This window comes from Suricata suricatta, chromosome 17 (assembly GCF_006229205.1).
Source record: "Suricata suricatta isolate VVHF042 chromosome 17, meerkat_22Aug2017_6uvM2_HiC, whole genome shotgun sequence".
In the NCBI taxonomy this organism is placed as follows: domain Eukaryota; kingdom Metazoa; phylum Chordata; class Mammalia; order Carnivora; family Herpestidae; genus Suricata; species Suricata suricatta.
In genome coordinates, this window is record NC_043716.1 from 55,580,065 (window position 1) to 55,589,841 (window position 9,777).

The window sequence follows — 9,777 nt, forward strand, 5'->3', positions numbered from 1 at the left end:
CCCCCCCCTTCCCCCCCCCCCCCCCCCGGCCTGCCTTTTAAGTGCGGTGTAGAACTGGAGCCACTGCAGCCTTTTTGGCACCCTGAGGGGAGGCAGTGTGAGCATAAAGCTGCTGCTACAGAAAACAGAAAGGAGCAGTGGGCTTGCGCCAGGTCCCCCAGACATGGCTGAACCCCAGGCTCAGCCGAGCCATGATGCCACCCGGCTCCTGCCCGTCCCCGTCAATGCCAACAACACACCCTCTCCTTTCGGAATTGGATTCATCCTCAGAGCCGCAAAGCACCCTGGCTGCTGTAGGCACTGTCACTACCGACTTGATCAGTGTCCCCAGCAGGACACTAACCACGGTGACTCCAGGGGGGAGGGCGCGGCTGGAGGACAGGCTGGTCGGCCAGGGCACTGCAGCCAAACTTCGAAGCAAGAGGAGGTGCGGGCCAAGGCGATGGGCCAGGGAAGCGTATTGCCAAGGGACCATTCACAGGTGCTGTGCTCAGTACCACTGGTGCCAGCACCGCTGCGGGGTGAAGACCCGGACGGGATGGATGACTACTGGAGTGGCTTGAAGAAGTGGCACCACCTCCCCTCCCCTGGCCCCCAAGGGACTGAAACGGTCCTCTCCCTCCGTTCTCACTGCCTGGCTGTGGGGAGCGGGGGGAGGGTTAGCGGTCTCCCAGCAGGATGTGGGAAAGGACCAGGGGGCGCAGATGGAAGCTTCTAGGCCCAGGTGGTTCAGCGGCTCCGGGGCTCGGCTGCTGCTCACAGCCCTCGAACACGCACGACTCTCGCTGTCCCAGCCCGCTGCCCTGGCTGCATTTGTCTCGTTGGGTCCCCACCCAGACTGACCTCAGCCCATCCCACCCCCGCCCCCCAGCGCCCCTGCACAGCTGGGAGCAGTTACCGAGCCCTCACATGTTTACCCGAAGCTTGCTCTGCATTCTCTCTCCTCCGGGGACGCACATTCTTAAAGGGGCCCAGCGAGATTTCCTCCTCGTGGGCCTCGGGGACCCCCTCTCCCCCCTCTCCCTTGGCCAGGGGGCCGCCCTCTCGACCTTGTGCAGGGAGCAGGTGCAGGGTCACCAGGGCCAGCAGGCGATGACTTTCCTGGTTGCCACGACCCGGGGCCGTGGTGGCCGGGCCTCCCTGACTGTCGGAGGGAACCCACCAAACTGGCCTCCTTTCCTCCTGGGCTGGAGGGCGCCCCCCCACCCCCAGGAAACTCGGGACGCCTCCCCAAGGACAGCACGGCGGGGCCCCCTCCCTGACTGGGTGAGTAAACACAGACACCCAGAAACCGCCCCCTCAAAGTGAGGAAAACCCTTCTGAAAGGAGATGAGGCTTCTAAGCACTTTCCGGAATCCTCGGACCTCATGAGATGGGCCGGCTGCGCAAGCCGGGACCCAAGGGACCCACCGCGGTCTGGGGGAGCTGCCAGGCCCGGCGGCGGTGGGAGGGGGCTGGGGTGGGGGGGGCTGGCCCGACCCACGCGGTGCCGGGGGTGAGTCCTCCTGGGGTCCCCAGGCAGGGCCGCCCGGGAGGGCTGACCAGACGCACCCCTGCCGCTGGGGCCGGCCTGGCAGCAGCGTGGGCTCCGTGCCCGCCTCCCCCTCCCTGAACCCCAGTCGATGCAGAGCCTTCCGATCATTGTGGAGCCAGGACCCCAAATGTGCAGCGGTGCCTGCAACGCAGAGTGCAGGGGCCGGGGTGGGGGGGTTCCTGGCTGGGCCCCAGGGCAGGAGGGCACTGAGGTCTCCAACCCGGGTCCCTAGCCGAGTAAAGATTCCCGGAGGGCCTGGCACAGAGCTGGAGCCCTGGAAGCGTCTGGTCGTGATGACAGGAGACGGATCAACAGCCTGGGACAGACCGGAGGTTCGTGTCCCCCCCACAGATCCACACGCTGGAAACCGGCCCGCAGCACGATGGCATGAGGAGGTGTCACCTCTGGGAGGTGACCAGGTCATGAGGGTGAGCCTCAGGGGTGGCACTAGTGACCTTAGAAAAGGGACCCCAGGGCCTCCCTCCCCCCCGTGAGGACACAGCAGCGAACCAACACCACTATCTCTGAACCAAGAAGAGGGCTCCCACCAGACGCCAAATCTGCCGGCACCTTGATCTTGGACTTCTGGTCTCCAGGCTGGGAGGAACAAGTTCCTGCCGGGTCTGCGACGTTCCACCATGGCCGCCTGAGGGTGCAGAGACAATGCGCTCGCCCTTGTAATAAGAGGGACCGTGACCTTGGAGGCCTTCAGGTACCCTTTCGCCCGGTTGTGAGGACAGCGGCACCACGCTCCGGCTCCGAGGGGCGAGGCCTTTGGCCTGAGGTCGCCCGGCGGAGAGGGAGGCCAAGCCTGGAGACGTGAGTCCGAGGCCGTGTCCCACCACCTGGAACTCCGACGTCGCCTTGCTCTGTGTCTGGTTACAGCTAGAGAGAGCAGAGGGGGTGGCCCTGGGGCCACCTGGAAACCCTGGGGCGGCAGGAGCTCTGCTTCCACATGGGCACAGGACTCCTCCCGGGGAAGCTGATTCTGTAGGCAACTGTCCTCCGAGATGAGAGGGTGGGGAGGGGGTGCCCGAGGCCTCCCTGGGGGAAGCTCCTGGCCTCAGGGGGCTGAGAAAGCCCAGCCGCCTCGGCCCCACGAGATGGCGTGAAGGTCAACAGCAGGCCTGCTTAGCATCGCCACCCCCCGCCCCTGAAGTCTGTGTTGCCAAGGCAACGCTCCTCCGTGTTCCCATCCCCGCACGGGTCTGCTGTGACTGGAGCAGAAAGCCTCTTGCACGCGGCCCCTTAGGAAGGGCTGGCGGCCGGTCGCGTGGGGAATGGCAGCTCTGCACACGACCCCGCGGGCTGCGTGGGGCCCCATGCCCACACTGCTCCTTGTTTCCTTGCTCCGACACCGGTCACGGCACGTCCAGCGTCTCCCTGGGTTCTGTGAGCCACTCTAGCAAGTGATCGAGCCTGGGGGGGGGGACCCCCCGGGGACCTGTGATTGGCATCTGCCATGGGGGTGGCCTCCTGGGACGGGAGCCCTTACCCCGTGGGGTCTGCGCCGACGCGGGGCAGCTGGAGTTGGGGGGCCAGGGAAGGGCCGGACACCAAGTCCTCCAGGAGGTGTCAGGATGCACATGTCAGAGGTGTTGTGACAGCCGCCCAGAGGGCAGGGCTTTCGGGAGCCGGGGAGCTTCCCACCTGACGGCAGCTGTCACTGGCGGAGACCCCGGGGTCTGGCGTTTGTGTGAGCCGGCACCTCCGGGCCCTGCAGAGCCGGCCTTGCCCCTCCCCCGGGCTCCGGACCCCACTGGGCTGGGGCAGTCCCGAGGATTTGTATTGCTGACAAGTCCCCCAGGACGTTCCTGTGAAAACCGCTGGCCCGGGGGCCCCACGGGAAGCCACCTAGGCTGGCCCAGTGTTCGCAGCCATTTGGTTTCCTCCACTTGGGACTCTATTCGAGATCCACATCCCAAGTGGGGTTTTCCCCGAGGGCGTAGACGTGATGCTGGAGGAGGGGGCGCAGGTCTGACCGACCCGGTGTTTGGACGCATGGGTTGGTTCCTTCACTGAACCAAGATTTCAGGGCTGCCTGTCTTCCTGCTCTGTGCTGGGCGATCCCCGGGTTGGTGAAGGGACCACGACCGGGGGACACTCCTCCACTTCTCGGGGGCCACCAAGCCTCTGGTCCGTCAGGCTGGGGGACTTCCAGTGGGTCCTCTCACTGGTGAAAGTGGGGCGCTGTTTTGCCACAGCTCCAAGAACAGATTTGCGCCTTAGGAAGTCTGCCCTCTCTTCCCTGTGGTGGTACCCAGGCCGCACTGTCTCCAGATGATGGCAGAGCCATGTCACCGGGAGGCTCCGGAAAGGGGAGGCAGGTGGCTCCGGGTTCAGGCCGGGAAGTGACAGACGGGAGGGAGGTGGAAGGGTTTTAGAAGCCGGCAGGGTCCCCCCTGTGCAAGCCGAGCCTGGGGCGGGGGAGGAGGGGCCCGGTCTGCTCAGCTCTGCAGCTGAGGACAGGAGCTCAGGTGCCCGGCCCCCTGGCCAGTCTCAGCCGGCTGCCGGGTGCCCGTCCCCAGCAAGTGCCCGCTCTGCGTCCCTGCCTCACTCGACGGTCAGAATGCGCCTTGTCACGTTACACCGAAACCCGGGTCACAGTGGCTTCCCTGCCTCGGCCCTCGGCCCTTTGGAGGAGGTCACGGTCCCTGACCCACCCCTCCACCCTTGCCCGTTAGCTCACTGACGCATTAGGCTCTGCGGCACTGTCCACGGGACAGCTTCTCTGTCATTTCCCGGGCCTGGCATGGGCAGGGCTGGGCACCAGCTCCCGTGCGCCAAGGTGACTGAGGCCGGAAACTCACCGGGCACGGGGGTCTGCTGGAGTCCGATGGGAGAGTCTGTGTCTCAAAGAAAGCGGCCCCCAGGAAGGGCGAGATGTTCTGAGTCCGAACCTCCGTCCCCACCCAGCAGGAAGGGAGAAAATGTGCTAGCAGCCTCCATCCAGCTTGGGCGCCCAAGGGTGCTGTGGCAAGAAGGCAGAGGGCCCCCCTTGGCACCAGCAGGGCTTGGATTAGGCAAGTCGTGCGGGAACAGAGCCATCCTTGTGCCCAGACTCCAAACAGCCACACGGCAGGGGGTGATGGTGTTGCCCCAAAAGATACGTCCACGTCCCGACCCCCAAGACTGAAGGATGAGACTGTGTTTGGAAAAAGGGTCCTTGGAGATGTCATTAAACTCAGGACCTGGAGATGAGCTCACTGGGACGCAGGGGGGCTGCACCGGCACCGCGTCCTATGAGAGGAAGGGCAGGGAGGCAGGAGACTCAGGGAGCCTGTGCCCTCACGCCCGGGATGGAGGGCGGCCAGCAGGAGGGCACAGGCCTGGAGCGGCCCCCCGGGGAGCCTCAGGAAGGAACCAGCCTTGATTTGGGACCGTGGCCCCAGCCCAGGGAGAGGTATGCCTGTCTCTAGCCGCCCAGGGGACGGTGACTCGAGCTGGGAAACGAACACAGGCCTGGGCTCCCGCCCGGACGAGGCGCAGCCCCCCTCCCTCAGCAGGCTTGGAGGCCTGCTCTAGGGTACGCAGGGGTCGCAGGTGCTGGCTGCCCCCGCCTGGGTGACTCGGGTGGGCTCTGAGGCCCCGTGGCCCCTCTGGTTGTTTATCTGCCCCCCAGGCCCCCGCTCCCTCTCTCCCCCTGTAGGTGCCTCCGGCCCGGCGCCCTTTCCCTCCTCCGGCCCGGCGCCCTTTCCCTCCTCCGCCCTTGCACTTGCCGGGCATCCGCTCACTCCTGGCGGGGGGGGGGGGGGGGGGGGGGGGGGGGGGGGGGGGGGGGCGTGCGGGTTGGGGAGGCTGCCGCCCCCTGCGCCCCAGCCCCGAGGAGGGAAGGCGGGCACCCCCGGTGCGCGGGCATCTGCACGGACGGGGCGGGCTGGGCAGCGCAGCTGCAGGAGGGGCGCCGGGGGCGGGGCTCTGTGTTCTTTCCTGGCCGTTTTGCAACGACCACATGGTTGGCGCCCGGCTCTGGCGGCCCCCCAGCGACATTCTTTCAGAGGATCAGCTGCTGCCACATCAGACCTTTTCTGTCCAGCTCTCACGGAGGCCCAGGGCTCACCTCCTTCGCCTGGGGCCACGTGGGGGGATGGGGAGGCAAGGAAGCCACCGCGGGCGGCAATTCTGGGCATCACGAGCTGTCTGTGCGGGGCTGTGGCCAGAGCCTGAGGTGTGAGGCCTCAGCCGCACGGAGACTGCTTTTAAAAGCCTTGCCTTGTGTCATATTTCCTCAATAAAAAAGAAAACCTCAATGGAAAAACCAGACAATTAAAACCTTTCGTGGGCGGGGGGGGGGGGAACACACGTATTCTCAGGGTCAAGGGGTCGCCCGCGATTCCCCTCCTGGAACAGAAGCTCGGACATGGGTCACATGCTCCTCACCTTCAACCAACTGCACCCCAAAATGGAAACTGCGGCAGGCGGGGTGGGGGTCCGGCCGGCACCTCCCTGGGACCGCCTGCGCCGCTGTCCCGTGGGGGAGGGGTAGTCCCGGGGCCGGAGTGGGGCAGGGGCCGCGGAGGCTCGGAGACAGCCAGGGACGGCGGCCTCTCCAGGGCCGGAACGGGTTCCACTATTTCTCAGGGCGTCAGAAGCTGCTTCCTGCTTCGGGGGCACCTGCCACTGTGTGGGCTGGGGGGCCAGGTCCCTGCTCTCAGGTGGCCTCTCGGACCTCGGGTCTGCAGCACGCGGCTCAGCGCGCCAGGGGCGACTCAGAAAGCTTGCCGAGGGGACGGGAGGGCGGGCGGCATCTGGGACGCTGGGACCCCGTGCGGCAGCTGGTGCGTCCCTGGTGGGGCCTCATCCCAGCCTTGCCGCCGGGTCCGGCCATCCTCAGCTTCCCGGCTGTGGCCGATTTCAAGGGGCAGCTCCTGCGGCGGGAGGCAGGCGCCGTCTTCCCCACCCGGGATCTGCGGTGGCCTCACGGCGCGGCACTCTGCCGCCACATGACCAAGCCTGCGTTAGCGCCCACCAGGACGAGAGACCAGGTGGGCACGTGCCCCGCGCTCCCCACGATCCACCTGGGTGAGGCCTGGACCAGAGGCGCCCAGCCGACCCTGTGGGAGCCGTTCCCCTGGAATCCAGCCCAAATCCAGACCTCGAGGACCTGTGCGCGGGAATGGTGGTAGGAACCCGAGGTCTGTCAGAGGACAGGGTCCCTGAAGTGCTGACTTCCCTAATTGCTGACCGGCTCCCAAGCCTGGTTCTCCAGCCTTCCATCGGGCCCACGAGCTTCCTGATTCCTTCCTTAACTCTCTTCCACTTAGACCAGAGTTGGTTCTATTGTTTACAACTGAGAGCGGTGGCCGGTGTAGACCTCGGTGCTGGGAGTGGATTTCAGGTGAGCTCGGAGAACGGTGGAGAAACTCCCACTGGACACCTCCCCCACCCCCCCAGCAAGGCTGCAGTTAAGACTGACAACCTGGGTGCTGGTGACGCCGCGGGGCAGCTGGGCTCTCGGGAGGCGGGGGCAGGGGGGACGCTGGCCTGCCATCAGGGAGGAGGGCTGCCCAGGGTCCACTAAAGCGGAGCGCACACCCTGTCGACTGCACTCCTTGCACACCCCCGAGGGAAGGAGTCCACGTGTCCCCCAAAGGACACGCACAAGAATGTTCATGGAGACCCTGCTCAAAACAGCTCGGGCGCCCGCGGGGCTCAGTCTTAAGCATCCGACTCTTGATTTCAGCTCAGGTCATGATCTCACGTTCATGGGATCAAGCCCCGTGTTGGGTTCCACGCTCACAGCACGGAGCCTGCTTGGGATTCTCTCTCTGCCCCCTCCTCTCTCCCTTTCAAAATAAATATTATTTTTTTAAAAAAAATACCCAAATGCTGGAAACAGCCCTGGGATCCATCTGCTATAGAACAGGTTGGAAAATTGGGGCAAATTTGTATCAGGGAATTCTGCCTTTCTGCAGATTGAGGCCAAGAAGGCTGACACTGAAAGATACATACACTTATGTGAAGTTCAAAAACAGGAAAGACTGGTCTGTGTTGATGGAAGTCAGATCAGCAATTATGGGGGCAGGGGTGTGGTGCCAATGGGGAGGAGGCACAAGGGCATCTTCTGGGACTCAGGAACGTGTTAGGGTCTAGGTCAGAGGGCTCGGTATGTGGCGTGTACATGTAAAGATTAACTGAGCTCTATCTTTATACATGTGTGTGCGTGTGCATCTATATGGATCTGCACACTTATACACATACTTTATAAACAAGTAACATTGTTTCTCAAAATTCCATTGGCTACAGGGACAGACAGCAGGGTATACAGTGCTAAAGCAGCTGATTTCAGTTATTGCCTGTGGTGGCCTGGAATGAAATACCCACTGGAGGCAAAATGTTGGGGACCCTGTTGCTGCCCACACAGTAATACGAAGAACCAGAGATAGTCAAGGATTGTGGGCTCGGGGCAGCTGTTCTGAATGGGACCGAAGCAAAGCTGCAGGAAGCAAGCCAAATTGCAGGCAAAATTTAAAGATGCACCAAGTGTCAGGGGACAGACAGCTGGAAGAAAGCCTTTAGTCCTTTCCTGCTACCTCCTTCCTGCTTCCTGAAAGGCAGACATGATGGCTGGAATCCCAGCAGCCACTGTGGACCACGAGGTAACCTCAAAGATGGCAGTGCTGTGGGGAGAGGAGGTGCCAACCTCCAGAGTGACTGCCTCATTTCTCTGAGGTGACAGAAAAAGAAAGTATCCCATTTAAGTCACTGCATTTTGGGCGGTTTCATTTTATGAAGCTGAAACTAAAAATATCCATCCATCAGAGACGTTGCTTTGTTGCTGGAGCAGCCAAGAGTAATGCTGTCTCACCTGACGGACGGACAGCTGGGCTCCCTGGTGACCCATGAAAGGAACCCAGGGTCCAGGACCCTGACGTTTGCCCCGAGTGCAGTTAATGTGTGGCCCCTTCACCTAGACAGACCCAAACAGCCCTCTTGCCTGAAAGCCCCGGAGAAATGCACTGAGGAGGGGGGCGCCAGCGGGCAGGGGCTTTCCGACCACAAGGGGAGGGTGTGGCTTGATGCCGGTGGGGTGCTCAGGACCAGAGAGGATGCCTCCACCAGCTGCCTACCCAGGGGTGCTTGGGATTCCCTGAGGCACCCCGGGGTGGGGGTGGGGACCGCGAGGCCTGGAGGGAGGCCCATCCAGGAGGTCTCTGGGGGGTTGGAGTCAAGTCATGCCGAGCCCTCTTCAGCAAAAAACCTCTCTCCTTCTAAGCCACAACCAGCTTTGGGCCCCAACCCCTGAGCATGGGGGCCGAGCAGCCTTCCCTAGCCAGACAGGATCTGAGCCACCAGCAGCAGAGGGCGTGGGTCCCCGAGGAGTGGCCCGATCACCCCCTGGAGGCCTGGGTGACTTGCATCTAGAGATTGTGGTCCTGCAGGTCGGCTGCCCCCGCCTCCCCCCAGCCCCCTGCAGCCTCACGAGGAACACACCAGGCTGGCTGCAGGATGCGGCCCAGGCCGACCACTGGCGGGAGGCTGGGCAACACCTCGCTGCCCAGGAGGGAAGAGGGTCTGGGCCACCTTCTCTGCAGAGGACGCGGCTTTGGTCAGAGAGCCTGACCGGATAAATGGACTCTCACCACGGAAGGCAAGCAGGCTGCTTGCGGGGGGCCCTGCTCCTCGCTGGCCTGCTCTCAAGGTGGCCCTGGTGGCGGGGGGTGGGGTGGGGAGGCTGTCCATGCGCTGACCTTGGCCTAGTCACCCAGGCTGATGCGATCTGACCGTTTGCTCCTCACCCTGGGTCTTGTGATGCTTGAGCACAAGGTCTGGCTGCCCGGGGGCACTTCCAGCCAAGGAATCTGACGTTTATTCTAGATTCGGATTGGCCCTCCCCACCCATCATGCAGGCCTTTGTCCTACCGACCCCAGACTAACCGAATTGCGTGGTGCCTGCCCCGACAGCACGCAGGTGCCGAGGCCCAAGGAGTTGCGTGGGCAGCCCCGTGACTCAGGATGGCAGGGATGGGGGGCGGGAGAGGCCGGGTCCGGAGGCGAGCCGGCCAGTCCTGGGACCGCCCTGCTTCCAGACTCCTCATAAATCCTACGGTCAGCTGCCAGACAAGCCCAGAACTGCTCTCCGGTCCACGGCACATGCTGAGCTTGTGGCCGGTGCGTGGTTCTCCCAGAGCCGGAGAACACCGGTGCGGAAGCCGGGGGTGCTCACGCCCCACGCTAGTCCCTGGGCCAACCCTGGAATCGGGCTCTGCTGTTTCAGGGATTTGACACCCAAGAGACCCATG